Raw genomic sequence first — 16,732 nt, forward strand, 5'->3', positions numbered from 1 at the left:
CTGCTTTGTGCAGCATCCACTCATCTATTTATTCTTTAGTTCCTTGCCCTATCCACCCCACTAGGAACAAATTCTTTCAGACGTTATATTTTTGAATATGTTTTCAAAACAGTAGCAATGTATGCTGTGCACACCTCATCTTTGTTCAGAATATTTTATGATAATTATTTCAAAAACCAGCTCTGCACATCCCACAGCACAGTGCTCTAGGGTTCACAACTAAGTCACAAAAGTTATAGGCAAGAGACTTGCAGGGAAAGGATTGGTTTTGTTTACTTCTTTCAAGGACAGCAACACAGAATTTTAAAATTTGTATGTAGTTGTTTAACTGGAGAATATAATTTTAAAAAAATCTGAATTATAGATTTATACATTCTATCTACAAAGCACATACTTTTTTGTGTTCAGGAATACGTTTTTCTTATATCTTGAGAATAAACTGTGTATGGTTTCAAGTCCTTTCATGCTGTCAGAACAGTGTTTGGGTATCAGCGTAAAGAAGAATCAGGTCCTACAAGAATCCGATTTTCAGAATCCCTGCTTGATTTTTCATAAGATGCTTCAACAGAAGAATACAAGAATTAATCAGTACCTGAAACATATTTATTTCCTAAATAGCTATTAGGATAGGGAGAGAGTATAAATCCTTTCTTACCCATTTCCCCCAAGTACAAAATCTGAGAATTGGTTTAAACAATAAATATACTCATGTGACCTAAAGGTATGAGAACTGAAATCACTGTAGGTGATATTCCAATGTTCACCATTTCAAATGTCATGCCAGTTATATAATGCAATGTTTTCTACAGTATCCATCAGGCACACTAATGAACACTAATGTTAAAATCATAAATATTTTTAATAGCACCTGAAATCATAAAATTTACCACTAATCAGCATGAAATCTATTCACTGTGCATCTGTTTATATCAGTTGAAGCTAGATAGTAGATAGTTGATTCTTCTTGTCAGCCAATAAACTTGAGAATTTAAAAATTCTCAGCAAGAAAGCAAGAAAAGAGAAATGGTGCTTTTCTGGCATCATTTTTTATTGCTAGGGAAACCATTTCCTTTTGCAGCAGGCTGCAATGCTTATTATATTTCTGGTGTTTATTACATTTCCTCCAATACAGTTCATTTCATTGTGTGGTGGCAGAAAGACTTTAAAGTCTCATCACTACTAATGGATACATTTTAAAGCACTGCCTGGTAACTGATTTTGATTCTCCAAATTTCAGAACACAACCTGCATATATTTTTTTTTCTGATAGCTGATAGTGTTCATAGGTTGAAGTTTTTGACACATCTGTTTACATAATTTTAATTGTCTGAGAACTAAATTATATACCAAATTTCTATATAATACATGCAGTGCAGTGAGGAATGAGTCCTTTTTTATCATTGTTGCTTTCAAGCAACAATAACTTATGCATCTGTGTGTAACATGCCAAGTAGGACACCGCAGTGGGATAAGGTAGCAGATTATATGACCTGGAACAATCTAACTGAATGTCTTTGCACTGCATGGTCAGGACTATAATGCTAAACAAAAGAGGGGATAGAAGTGAATTCAGAAACCAAAGCCCTGAGTGGCCGTATTACTTAATTGCTAGCCTGCTCTGTTTTAGCAGGTTTCAACAGGGTCTCTCCTTGAAAAACCTACTCTAGAGTGGTAGAATGCCAAGTACTGTGGATACAAGCAAGTCAGTGCCACTTGGCCTCCTTCATACATCCATTTACATTCAACTGGCAGTACATCTACATCACAAAAAGGAGAGACTTGCAGAGCAACTCAGAGTCATGGGAACCCAGATGCCTGAGTGGGTCAATGCAGCACTACTGCCCAGCATTGGGAGGATTGTCCCAGCAGGTGGCCAGATGCAACCCAGATGTGTAGGGTGGCAGGGCTGACTGCACTGTGAGATAAATTTCTGGTCCTAAGGTGACTCATTACAAGCCACTGCCTTGTTGTTGGGGCATGGTAATTTGCCAGAGAAAAAGGATCATCTTCTATTGGTTAATTAGTATGGAAATCATGAGGAACCTTTTGCAAAAGCTAGACTTCCTAACAATATCTACTTGACGTTTTGATTCATTTCTACTGCTGATCTTTCTATTCAGTATCTTGAATGTTGCTTAGAAAATCCCATGATATCATTTCCTTTAATCAAGACTTTTTCTTTTTTAGCCTGGAAAAAAAGGAAGGGATAAGCCTGGTACTTTTTCTCCCCTCAAAGATTTGACACTTGCACTCTTTGTTAGTCCTACCTTCAATAACTGCATTGATATTTTTGGACATGACAGTCAACATGATTGTGACTAGCAAGTAGTGATTTAATCATATTGGCTTCCACAAGTGTTTTCTGTCTCCTAATGTTGTTTGCCTACAGAGCTAATGATAACATTTTCTTCAGTCAGCTCAGCTAAGTCTGCTCTGTTGCACACAGCCCTGTTCAGTATGTAACCACATGACATATTCTTGGAACTGAGTAGAATAGGCTGTTGTATGGGCTTTTAAGGCTCTGCTGCCTTTGATGAATCTCAATATAAAAATCTCCATGAAGAGGCAAAAAAGTCATCCATTCTCTTCCTTCTAGTTTTGTAACATAATAAAATTCACCAAATATAGCCTTAAATTTATAAAATAAAATATTGCTAAAATGTCAAGGTTCAGTCCTACCTGGACTCTAAACTCAGTCTGGCAAGACAAATTTGCCTTGTAGAATAAATAATCATAATATTTGAAAAATAAATCCAAGTAATCATCTCCAAAAGGTCACTTACAGCAGCAGGGTTCATTTGGTGCTTCATGGGAGAAATCCCTCTGACTTACCACATTTCACAAAGGAAACACTGGCAGTACTATCTGATGAGGCACTTAGAGCTGAAATATTTATGCACTGTATGTACCTAGGGAAAAGTGAGACTGCAGACATTTCTTCTCCACTCATATTTGTATGACCCAACCCTTCACTCTTACATCAACACAAAACATTGTGCAAAGCCTCAAACCCTACCTTAACCCAGCCACAAGAGATGGTATAGCTGCACCACCTGAAAAATTTCATTGTACTGTTTTCAAAGCTATACTATTTCCAATGTAGGTAGGATGTTTCCTACTTCTGTAAAAGTAGCACATATCTCCAGTGGGTGGGTTTTCAAGGGCAGCCAGGAAATCACACCTGCTGCTGAGGGTTTGCAAGACATGGGATCCAAAATCCCTTAATGCTTGGAAAATGCCATTCACTGTCCTTTAACCTGATATATTTATTTCTCAAATGTAGCACCGACAATAGCATAGCCAGACCTGCAGATCTGGCATTTCAAAAAAATTTCCCTCTGTCACGTGCCTATTTGCTTCAGCTCCACTAGCTCCTACTGCCTGGGGGATGCAGTCCAGCACCTTGTTACTTAAGTGAGGAGATAAAAAATGTTCCTGTATTTCATTTCTGAGCATGGGTATTTTCTCAAAGGAAGAGCCCTACATCCCTGTGCAATGTCCTGAGTCCTTCCTTTTAAAAAAAACTCCCCCATCCAAAAGAAACATAAAAATTCATTCCCTTCCTAAGGACCATTTGCCAAAACTCTCACCTTTGGAGCACAGCTGGCTGTAATGGCTACAGGTGGCCCATTTTGACTGCGGTGGTGCGTGGATGCTGAGGTTTGCCCAGCACTCTCAGAGAACTCTTAACACTGCTGATGGAACTGTTATAAAAGGAGGACATGGGGCTGTAACGTTGGTTGGTTTTTTCCCAGCAGGAAAGCAAATGAATATATCAACATTTGGCTAGTACCAGCACCAGATGGAGGTGAGAGAGAAAATATTAAGGAGACAACCACACCACTACAGCCAGGAGAGTTCGATGAAGTGGCTTCTTCTTGCCTGTGGTTTCCTGAAGGTGTAGCTGCTCAGAACTTATAAAATTCTCTTGTTAAATTTAAAGGCCCTTAGGTCAAGCCCATTGTAGTGTAGAGTGCATTTCCTGTATTGTTGGCAAATAAATCATGTTGCTTTTTGACATTTTCCCTGCTCAATAAGCAGTTGTTGTGTCTTACAGTGTGTGAGGTTTGTCAGATTGGTGCAGTCTGAATCAAAGAGCAATTTTAACTCAAATGCCAGTTTTCTGCAAAAGCCTTCCTTCAAGGGAGACTCATTCCCTTCATACTCTCCACCACTCTGAGGGGGTCTGTTTATGTACTGAAATATTTGTAGATTATAGAAAGGTCCTGGTTTTTGGATTTAAACATTTTCTTTTAATACTTAATGTGTATTTATACAGTTCCAGGTTTTTGTATCTTTCAACCACTTGGATTGGTCTTTTGAAGTCTGGTGGGAAGCATATTTGTCACTCCCTCAGAACAAAGAGAAGCAGATACACAGCACTTTTCCAGCCTTATTTTGTGTTCTACAGATCACTTATGTGCCCTGGACCAAAGCATAAAGTCCAATAAATTTAACATTGCACAAAAACCACACTGAGCTTCCATTATTTCTTCCTTTCTCATGTAAATTTGCCTAGGATTAATTCTTTTAATTAGAGTATAACCCCCTAAGTGACACATATTTTGCATAATCTTACTTCTTTCTCAGATATTTCTCTTCTGCAGCAATATATTTCTTATCCAGTGAATTTTGTGACTTCCTACCACCTGTTCAAACTAAATTTTAAAATGAAATAGCAAAATCAACTAACTGTATATTAAATATATTTGCCACCAAGTCAACTGCAAAAGTATCTGAGGTGTCCCGAAAGGGTTCCCTCCATTTTGCCACACCTACCTTCCTTTATTGTTCCATATATTTTACCAAAGTTATTACCCTGGGGTCTATATTATAGTTAATTATACTTGGGTTTTTCCTCTTTTCATATGCTAAATTTATCCAGTCATAACTTTTTTTACTTGTTGTTGAATCTAAAGTGAATGAAGTAACACATTTAACTTTACTGTTAATAAAGAGAAATTGGATTATAGATTCTCTAGATGCTCTGCCCAAATTTTCACTTGGTAAAACATGCTGTGAAACAGCCTTTTGGAACTTGGTAATTTCCTCTCATTCTCAAATTTATTACAGCTGTATATTTTCATCAGCAAAGCAAATTAAGAATAGGTTATGCTGGTTTAAACAGAAATATTAATGTGATGTATAAATTAATTCACTGCATTCCACAGTGCTAAATGCAAATAATTTCATCAGTCACTTCCTGTCTAATTAAAAAAATAAATTAGAATCTTCTCAAAATTGTGCTATATGTCACTTTTAAATAGATTCTTATATATTATATTGCACCAGAGCCATAATTCAGCTTTCATGTTACATCATTTTGTGTCTGTGACCAATGGCTTAGAAAATTCTACTTTCTTTCAGCAGAAATATCTGCCTCCAAATTGTATCATAGTGCAACCTTCAAGATGCATACCAAGGGCAAGAAAATTGTCAATGTACTCAGCTTCATAACGTCTTTCAGAAACTTCTTTGACATCAAATATGCTATTTTCAGATATGAGCATGACTTCAACTGCTCTCAGACCAAATTCCTGAATTTTGAGCCCCTCTTAGGGACATATTGGCCTGTTTTAAGTCACAAGAATGTCTCCCCCCTTTCCTCATCTCCCATTCACCACACTTACTACCATTATATACATTTTTTTTACTTTTTTAAAAAAATCTTTTGACCTTTTACCTATTTTTGCACATCTCTAGGCCAGTCCATGGATGTATCTGGAACTCTCATATTCAGCAACACCAGCTAAGGACTCTCCTAGTTAACATGTAACAGCCTTGACTGCCTGTGCATCTGGGGACCCAAGTGGTGAAAAATGGTTGTTGTGCTTTACTGTGAAGAAAAAAAATACAATGAAAACTGAAATGACATTTCTGTCATTCTGAAATGACATTTTTTCACCGTTTCACTGTTACTAGGACACTCACAGAGAATCATAGAATCATACAATACTAAGGGTTGGAAGGGACCTTAAGAATTCTCTAGCTCCTTCTCCTCACTGCCATGGGCTATGACTCTTGGAATTGAACCCAAAGCAAATGTAGTAAGGTCATTCTTGTTCCAGCTCTGTAGCTGCACAAGATGCTACAGTGCTAAGGCCAGAGCATGAGCATCACCTACATATCCATACCACAGCTTGCATGTATGTTGTATTTGTGAACTAATGCTAAGATTTTCCAAAGTAAAACTAGTTGGTGACAGCATAATGGAGGATGGGAGGCCACCTATAGCCCTAGAGATAGCCAGTAACTCCCAAAGTTTCAGTTATGCATTATATAGGATCTACATTACATAGCAGAAAAGAATGATGCAATATTCTACAGTGCTTTGGTGTTTGTTCTGTCAAAGTCAAATAATACCCCAGGTTTCAGGATGTCATTCAATATGACAAAATAAAACTCTATCCTGGGGAAAATCAATAGGTTTTCTGTAAATGATTTAAAAATAAATATCTCTTTGGTGGAACTGATAAGTTGTTTACTGTGAAATCAAAACACCATGTAAGACACCCCAGAATACTAAAGAATAATGAAACAGAAAGTCACTCCTAAATGTAGTCTTTCCTTATATTTTGGGGACTATGTATTTTATGAAAGATGCACTTCTGGATGCTAGTGAAGAATACGGTCCTTTGTGTCATTTTAACATCTTGCACAAATCTCAGTAGACAGACTCTATAATCCAACAATCACAATCAATGCCTTGTTACGCTGTTGAACAGAAAAAGGGTTCTTTGACAGGATGATTTGGTGTTATACATGCTAATGTGAGCCATAGCATCTGCAGAATAGCTCATGAATACCCCCAGTACTGCTCAGCACTCTAGTCAGAGATGTGTTTTACTTAGCTATAGTGCCAAGATGCCGTTTCATTAACCTTATTTCTCTTTCTTTTCTGTAAGGCATAATTCTGTTGTAGCATGGACTCGCCAGGATACGTCATGGATACCAAGTAGAGTAAATAGTATTAACATAATATGCACAGTCTGTGCTTTCAATTTCCATGCTTCACACAGGAAGATGTGTAATGACTAAAGTCTGACAGTTTAATTTATTCAGCCCTATGAGACTGGTTTGTTAAAAAAGCTTTCAATTTCAGATTCATTTTCCTTTTCTTAAACCATGAAGAAGGAAGTAATTTACTTCTATCCTGCCTTAATTTTTAACTGACCTATAATGCATATGGTTAATAGAAAAGCTCAGATTTTTCAAATGTCAACAGGAACTCTGTCTGTAGTCTATATTTAAAATTCTGACCACTTCTTAGTATTGACCTCATGCCATGGTCTCTCAAAGTCAAAGAACAAATGAGTTAAATGTATATTCAGAAAAAGAACAAAGTTAGAAACACTGTGTTAGAAGTGAGTTCCAGGATGCAAAGAGGTAGTTTTTTATAACAGGAAGGAAGTTGTTTCATCCACAATTTCAGCAAAGCTAAACAAAAGAGAACCTGTACTGTGTCAGAAGTTGATGGAAATAAAGTCATTGCAAAAAAACTGGCAAATATTAGTGCATGCTTCTGGAACGAAATTTTTTCAGAGATCTTTCCTAAAACCTCAGTTCAAGTCTCCTTCACAGGTTTGCACTGTAATCCTAAGCAAATCCCTTATGAACAGATTCTTTAAAGTATTTAAATACCAAATCCTGTTAAACATTTTTTTCTGTGTCTGTAGCCACTTGGGTAACTTGGAAAAAATTGGCCTCTCTGTCATAAAACTCTATTGCAGAGAGGATACACATGCTAACTATGCCCAGAGGTGTTGTGGAAGCACATAAAGTACACATTCAACTGATAACTTTGGCAAATTAAGATACAAAGAATGCTTCCTTGTAAATCTTAATTCCCAACATTCACAGAATTCAGATTTTGAATTTTGCTTTCTATAGTCTTCAGTGGTTGATTTCTGGCAAACTTCACCTTCAGTTGCAATGGAAGGTACAATAATTGACTGTGTCAGGACAGTTAACCTGCACAGATCACATTACAGCCTGAGGGCTCTGCAACTTCTTCCACATGTGAAAAAGTTTTGGACTCTGCTATCAGTATAATTGTTCTGATGACTGAATTGCTCCTGTTACATTATTCTCTTTCAACACTCTTATTTTTAACTGTTTCCAAGGTATCATAACCTAAATAAAAACATCCACATTTCTAACTTGAACTTTTTGTAAGGTTACAATATTCACTCAAAGGTGGGTAATCTAAGTCATGTTTCTTCATTTCTGTCACTCACTAAAAAGACACATGAACAGCTATCTCCGTGTGGCTGACAAGTAGCAACTCATCAAATCACAGATCACAATTGTGAATCCTATAATCCACATTTCACCTTAAACCAGCACTTTCCACACAATCAAACCTCCAGATTCCAATACAAATTCCACACAGTGGCCTCCTTGGTTTAGCACTGAAAGCAGCTTCTGATGAGTGAAATTATCCAGAAGTTCAACTATGCAAACCAATATTCCACTCACATTCAGAAGCAGAGGGATTTTGAAAATTCAGAGTATATTTAGACAAGCAATTTGAGCTAAATGTCATTGCCAATAAAAGAAATAAGGAAAAGTCCCTCAATGGCTTAAAATATGCTTATTTTTAATTACTTAATCCAACAATATTCTGCTGAGCAATTCACCGTATTTTTTCCCTTTTCTTCCACAATAAAAATCGGTTCATTTGTTTCCTAACATAAATGCAGCATCTAATTGCCTCACAGATGTACCATGCCAGCGATGTCACCACAAAAGAAATCTCTCTGTTGATCAAATATCTTTATCTTGTTTTAGTTTCTGTCCTGGAAGAGCTATGTTGATAGAGCTCACCCACAGCATTTGTTCTGGCTCTGCTAGACTAACGTCAGCACATCTGAAAGTGCTACACCTTGCTAGTATCTTTGACTCCAGTGCCAATGCCAGCTACTTGGTGAAGCTGGCCATACTGAATGCAATGCCACAGTCACAAAGGTTAAGCAACATAAGAGCAACCCTTAACAAATCAACAGCTCCTAATAGTGACCAGATTTGAAAAGATTTGATAGCAAATTGAATAAAAATCCAGTAGAGTAAGAAAGCTGATACCACGTAACACCAAGGAATTTCAAACAAGAACCAAAATGTCCTATGCCTACTTGTGCAGACACCTATGAGATTTGGACTCAGTAAAATATTCCGTGTGGAAGAGTCTTTCCAGAGAGTTTGGCTCCACCATAACTGTGTGATCTTGAAATATCCATCTTGGGAAGATCTTGCCTTTACTAGTGTATCATCATGTAGAATTACACAGTAAAATAAAAATGAGGTGTGTTGAAGACCCTTTTGTTTTAAAGTGCTTTTCACTTAAATACAAAACAAGTCAGAGAGAGAAATCAAGGTTTACATAAGCACACTAGAGGAAAATCCCAACAACCTGTTTTTTGAAGACAGACCCATGAACAGCTTGTGGTTCTTAAATAGCAAATCAAAACAGAAATATGAATTAACTCCTCAGAAATTCTTTTAATAATATAAGTCTTGCTAATGTTGCTTTTCAGTGCTGTAGCAACCAGCAGTTTTTTCCCTAATTCATGGTGAATGGGAGGATATCCAGGATCACCAGGATGCACACAAACCTCCCTCACTGTCAAATCTGGGACCATTCTTACCTTACTCTTTCACTAGCTCTACCACAATTTGTTAGTATGATTTCACGTCAGACAGTTTGAAATGTAGTGCCAAAGCAAGGCACATAACAAGAGAGTGCCTTGACTCAGGCGAGAGAGTTTGTTAGGTGAAGAACTTGGAGAACTTCAAGAGTACTTAGTTATCTGCAGGGAAAACCAAAGCAGCAGGACTGCAGAACTACCTAACTCTCCCCTATTATAAATACAGTTGAGCAGAAATTTCTCACTACAGGGATTTTTTAACTGTACAGTGCCAGATTGTCACAGCTGATACGTTAGTGAGGAAAGGGCCTTGATTTCAACAAAAATTTGTTTCTAAAAATATTTTTGGGAAAACCAGTAAATTTTGAATCTGTCAAAATATCTATTAGCATATTATTAATTGGGATACTCCAAATCTACTAAGCTACTTATTTGGAAATTCAAGATACTTCAAGCTATGTTAACTAAATAATGAAGAAATCCTTTTTTTAAAAAGTGACCTATATAATTCTGTTCATAAATATACTTCAAGATTTCAGTTTTCAATCTCAGTTTGAGCAAGGGCCAAACCTGAAATTAAAATAGTAAATTGATGGAAGAAAAGCATTTTACTTCCAAAAATAAGTTGCAGTTGACTCACAGCTACTCTAGTTTACAGAACTCTGCAAGCATCAATCTACCAATTTATGCCACAAGAGGTGACCTTTCATGAACTCCTCTGCTTTTGCCTTGTACAGAGCACTTCAAAGACTCAGCAGAGAGGTCTCTTTTTCCAGGATTCTTTCCTTATAGACATTTTTCAGGTGATGTCTTTTTCCAAAGTTCACATGCACTGAAATGGCACAGGTGGTGTTCATCACCTCTCAGCTTGCAAGGTGTGGCAGGTTCTAGGACTCCACCATGGGCTGCCCCCACTAATGCAGATTAATGGGAGGGTGATTTGTAGATTCAGATTTCTGTCCTTTGTCTCTAAGAGCCTAGAAGATACTGCTGCTGCTGAGAAGTAGCAGCTAACAGCTGTCTCTTGTTATTTACCTCCTTTAATTCTTCTTTCCCACCTCATTGCTGAAAGACTAAATGGAAGCAATGAGGGGAGATTAAAGAACTGCCAAAGATGAGAAATACAAAATTCAGAAATGAAAGGAAAGGCTGCATGGGCAGGATGGCTGTAGATGACTTTCTAGAGCTTGCATTGATTTAAAGGTCAGAAGCTTAAGTGAATGGGGATGAAGTATTGCCTGTATTTCCAGGTACATTTTTAATTTCACTTTCAAAAAAAAATCAAGTCAAATTGTGTTCTATGATGTAACAAAGAATAAAAGAAACAAAGGCCAAAAGGAATAAGCATCCCTTAGAGTCAAGAACATGGCTGAATGTGGGGATTTTTTACTAGATGTGTCTTTCTGAGCTTTACTCTGCAACTAGGCTCCTTATTTAAATAGACAAACAACACCACCAACAAAAGACACAACTGTAGTGGTTTCCAAAAGAACTGGGGACTTAATCAAATATTATAACAATCAGTGCAAATAACAGGAAAGTAAGCATGAGAACTGCGTGTAATTCTACTTACGAGAAACAGAAATTTAACAAATCCATGCACTGCCATTACCACTAGCAAATTAAAGAACAAATTACTATTTCCTGGGATTAAATTCCTTGTAATGTATTACCTGAACTTTAACTGATGTTTCCTAAAATTTTGCCTTAACTTATGGTAAAGTTCTGCTCTGACAGGCAGGAGGAAAAAAAACCAAAACACAAGGACAACTGATGCTTTCTCCAACAGCATAACCATAGGACACTTGTATTAAGACGACTTTCTGGGAAATATGTTTTCTTTGAATAAGTTACAGGGTAAATTATCCCATTTCAGAAGTGGTAGGGACGTTATTCTATGCAGACAGTATTTCTCTACAAATTCTTTTTCAAGTGCCTGCCACACAATGCAACATTTCAGGCATGTCTCTTTATGTTTGCAGTAATACAAAGGTATTCATGCAGGTGAGAGCCATATTGAAGGTAAAGAAACCATCTCAACTTGACCTATAGTTTGCCAGTCGCATTTTGTCAAAACTTCTGAGAATTTCCATGACTGCCATGTAACATGTTTTTAACCTGTTTGCCTGAACCAGCAGAGTAACAGAATGCTGTAAAGTGTCTTTTTGTTCTCTGTGTATATAGAATTTAGACCTGTGTGGCACTGGTACACGGCTACAGCTCTTAGCCTTCACAGCAATAAGATGTCAATATTTAAAATTAGAAAGTGACGTGGTGATGGTATCAGCTGGAAGGAAAAGTCTTGAAATGTTGGTTTTGAAGCTGATCCCGCAGATCCTGCTTACTTGTTGTATCAGCACCACCTGCTGGTACCTCACATCTTTTCCATTGTAATGCTGGCAGAAAGTTTTCCCATAACATTTCATTTAAGCTCTAAAAATATTTGGAGAGGTGTCAGAAAGAAAGATTGTTGTTTCCTAATCTCTTTGGAGATCCCACCGAACAACTTATACTGATGTAATTTCATCTAAGGACAACAGAGAAAGAAATTTACCCAAATCTCTTTAATCCTAACTAAGGCAAACCCTGCTCTGAAACCAATACAAAGGATCCATAGAGTTGACTCCTGGTTTGCATAATTTTTTCACATGTTATCTAGCTCATCATATTTTGGAACTGAAACAAAATTGGATTCATCAGCACAGTGAATGATTCTGAACAGATTTGTACACATATTATGATACACCTGTTGGGACATTTCTAAGGGAGGATTCATCTCATCTAACACAGTCACATCCAGGAGTATGTTTCCAATCCAGCTGAGGGCATCTTTTATTTTTAGTCAACAAAATGTATAACTATTTTTATGTTATTTTGAACTCAAATTCTACTTCCTTTTTGCTAGATATTCAGATCTACCACATAGATGCCCAAGTGAATTGGAAATATCTTATTCATGCATTGGAAAAGGGAAACATAAGGCTAATGAAGTCTGTTCATTCTTCTGGAAGGCAGTTAGCTGTACGTTCAGCTCTGGACAAGACTCAACAGATGATGTCCATGATCCAAGTGAGGGATCAAAATAGGTGTCTATGACACATGGCAGGGGAGATGGGCCATTGCAATGCAAGTATACTGGGGACATAAAAGTGCTAATGGCACTTACAGGAGAGGCTGGAGGTTCTAAATTGGCCTTAGGGAGGATGCAAAGGATGAAGCAGATATTTTGGCTTGGAACTGGAGAGAGATATAATGGGAGGAGATATACAGGGAGAAATGGAAATAAGGAATGCAGGATACAGATTTGCAGGTATTGGGCTTCCTTGGTTCTGTTGAACTGTTCAATATGTCTATTTTTCCAGCTTCCCCCACAGCAGAAGCAGTGTAAGGACTTTTGCAGACCCACCACCTGTAGGCTTGCTCTAACATCGATGTAAATACGTCCTCACTGCTTTTCCTCATTAAGGTGCTTTCCTACTGCAGTCTCATAAATCTGGTTTGCAGCAGTTGCCGCACTACAGACCAATTGTCAAACCTCTGAAAGCTTCATCTTTGTCTGTGCTATGTCTCTGCACCCATTAGTCCCCCTGAGGGAGGCAAGGGCATGGCTACTGGAGCATCAAAATGAAATAAACATACATTAGCACTGGCAGAATGAATTTAAATATCCTGATTTCAGAGCAACTGCAGGAAAAGCAGAAAGGCTTGATCTCAAAATAGCCTTAAAAATACAATAAAATATCTACTTCACTTTTTATTTCATATGTATTGTGTATGGAAGGCTTGTATGATATCCTTAAAGCCCTCTGTTGCTTCCTGTGTGTTCTTGAACCCTTTGCTCATAGTGTGAACTGCAAGATTAAGGTTGTCAGGGATCCTAATGACCTGTACTTTCTTTTCAGAGGTATTGAAATGACCAGCCTCATTTGTCCATTGAAACTGGAAGCAGTTCAGTTCTGCTCATGTATGCTACACCTTGAAGCCATAGTTTTGGAGTGTTTGTTTGTTTGTTTGTTTGTTTGTTTGTTTTGATGGGAGATTTTTTTGTTTGCTTGGGGTTTGGTTGTTTGGGGTTTTTTTTTTCCTTGTTTCTCTCCTGTCTTAATCTTTCATTTTATTCTACTGTTTGGCTTTGACAGAAAACTTTGCCATGTGCAATTCCCATCAAGTAAAAGCCAAATACTTGTAATTTATAGATCTCATAACTGAATGATACATTATTAAATCTTTTCATCATCCTAGATAAATATAATCAGCAAAATGCTGTCTGTGATGAAACATTTGGAGACAACCAAAGTGAGCAGGGAAATGAAGACACCGTTGCTCTTTTGCAGTTATTGTAATACAAAGTTTGTAACAAAATCCAATACAAATTGCAGAATTAGGCCACAGAAATTCTAGGTTGAAATGATGATGAAATAGCAGAACATTAGACCTCAATAGCAACAAAAAGCCTATTTTAACATACTGAGTTTAAGAACTGTAGTGCTTTAGAAATTAGAAATACATGTAGATTTTTAACAGACTATGCTCTATTTATTTTGGAGTTCGGTGGTGATTTTATTTTTTTAATACAAATGTGAATCTCTCAGCCCCTAAGAAATTTCCTTTAATTTATCATACAATGTTATCAGTTGCAAAACAGCTGGTACATTGTGACCATAGGCCATGACAACCCATTGTGTTCACCCCAAGCCTTTTCTTGTTCCTAAATTATTTTCTGTGGGAAATTTCCCTCTAACACAGTTTACTTCACAACCATAAAGTACAGATGCCCTCCTCCTTACTGCATTCCTCTCTTTCCAGTACAAGCTTCATGGAACTGAAACTCGTGGAGAAGTAATAGCATCAGTGAATTCCCTGTGCCCACTAGTCACAAAACCAGTTTTAAAGGACTATGCATTTTTGGCAAAAACCAGGCAAATTAATTTAAATTCAAATGCCATGTCATTTGTGTCTTGGGTAAAAGAGATACAAGTTCACTAATCAAGAAAATATTTCAGTTCACTGGGACTTCAGAAGTGCATTTAAAAGTTTTTGTCTTACTTATCTGCATTCTCCATGTTCTGGCATGGAGATTTTTTTCACTTTATGCTTTTTAATTATTATTTTATTTTTACTTGTGTTTTTATGTTTGTTTCTGGACAGCAGCAACACTGCAGTGAAATTTGGGGAAAAAAAGACCTGACTGCCAAAAAGAAGGTTGTAAATGCTGCTAGTTTTAGCCTCTAGGAGGAAAATATCTAGGATAGTTGAAGTATATTTTAGACATGAAGAAACACACAGTATCAAATTTAATTAAAGAACTAGAGCTGCCAGGTAGTAATTAACTGTTTTAAATCTACAGCTGTATGAGAAAACATTGGTCACAAGAATAGTGTTATGCAAATTAAAATGGATGCTTGGGTTGCACAAATTTAAATTTCCAGATATCTGTGACAATATAGATTTCACTGAGAAAATAATTATGTGCTGATTTATATTCAGGTGATCTCCTGAAATGTTGTTGACAGCCTTAAGCAGAGGAGGCAATCACAGAGTAAGACAAACAAGAATAATGCCAATGTTTAGGGAAGATATGCCTGTCAAAATATGGAACACCGAATTATAAAAACCAGATTTTATAATAAAGTTATTTGGCTTTTAAAGTGATTACAGTTTAGACATCCTCTCTGCTAATTTAGTCTGCATCACCACAGAACATTTTGACTTAGACAGAAGCTGCACACCACATATCAACCCAAGGAAGGCTGAATGAAATAACATGACTAAAGCTTTGTGCTTGGCATAGTCCTCATAAGAATGCTTCAAGTACAGGAGCCAGCTGAGGGAAGATCCTATTTCTATTCAGTTTCCATTTTTTCCTAAATCAAGCAAAGTTCTTTGCAAGCATACGTCATCAGCCTATAAAGTTCTGAATGTGGGAGCTGCATGAAATGTATTATACATGCAATGTTATATAAATACGTATACATAGAATACATCTCCTCAGTGGTGCCATTCTTCTTTCTCAAGGACACAATATAGTTCTGTCAGAAAAAAACAATCATTCATATCTACATACTCCACAAGAACAATATTGTCACCAGTGTAGAAAACGGTGTCACCAGTGTCACCATGGACCCTTGAGATGGATCTGGGTACTGGATCATATGCTTTTTCCTGTGCTGTTTGTGGGATGGGACAGAATGTTCTGTCTGCATTCTCACTGAGAATGAGATGACTATGAAGTTTGGCTGACTATGAAGGCATGAAGTGCAGAGTTTAATAGTCCAACTTAAACATTTCTGTGAAATCCCAGCTCCATTTGCCACCATCACAAGTGTTTCTGGACTGTAATCCAGCATCAACAGGGTCTAGAGAGATTGATTAGAAAGCAGCGAGTGTTTGAGCTGAACAGCCCTAAAGAAAACTGAGGATGGTTAGCTGGCTAGAGCTAAAGCTTCTCAGTACTGCAATTCAGCTTTCCAGTCACAGTCAAGAGATCTTCTTCCTGTCTAGGCTGGAGTTAATGTTCCATAAATGCTGTGTTTTGGATTTGTGACTGAAAACCAGTGTTGGTAACACGATGGTGCTTTGACTATTGTTGAGCAGGGCTTAGACACACCAAGGCCTTTTTTGCTTCCCACCCTGCCCCACCAGTGAGCAGGCTGGGGGTACACAAGGAGTTTGGAAGGCACACAGACAAATCAGCTGAACCTGGATGACCGCAGGGACACCCCATAAAATATGGCATCATGCTAAGTTTTAAGGAAGAGGAGCTGTTTTAAGGAAAAGAGAAGACATTCCCAAGATGGAAGGTCTGTCTGGACAAGAGCCACCAGGAGTGAAGTCAGCAGAACTGAGCAGTAACTAGGGGAAGAGAAGGATCCAGAAGAGGGCTACAAAGGTGGTGAAGGGTCTGGAGCACAAGTCCTGTGACGATTAGCCGAGGGGCATGGGGTTGTCTAGACTGAAGAAAAGAACTCTCAGGGATGACCTCAACACTCTCTACAACTCCCTAAAAGGAGGTGTGAGTTGGCCACTTCTCCCCAGCAACAGGATGAGACTGCATAGTCTTAAGCTGAGGCAGGAAAGGTTTAAGTTGG

The sequence above is a fragment of the Haemorhous mexicanus genome, chromosome 1, assembly GCF_027477595.1.
Source record: "Haemorhous mexicanus isolate bHaeMex1 chromosome 1, bHaeMex1.pri, whole genome shotgun sequence".
In the NCBI taxonomy this organism is placed as follows: domain Eukaryota; kingdom Metazoa; phylum Chordata; class Aves; order Passeriformes; family Fringillidae; genus Haemorhous; species Haemorhous mexicanus.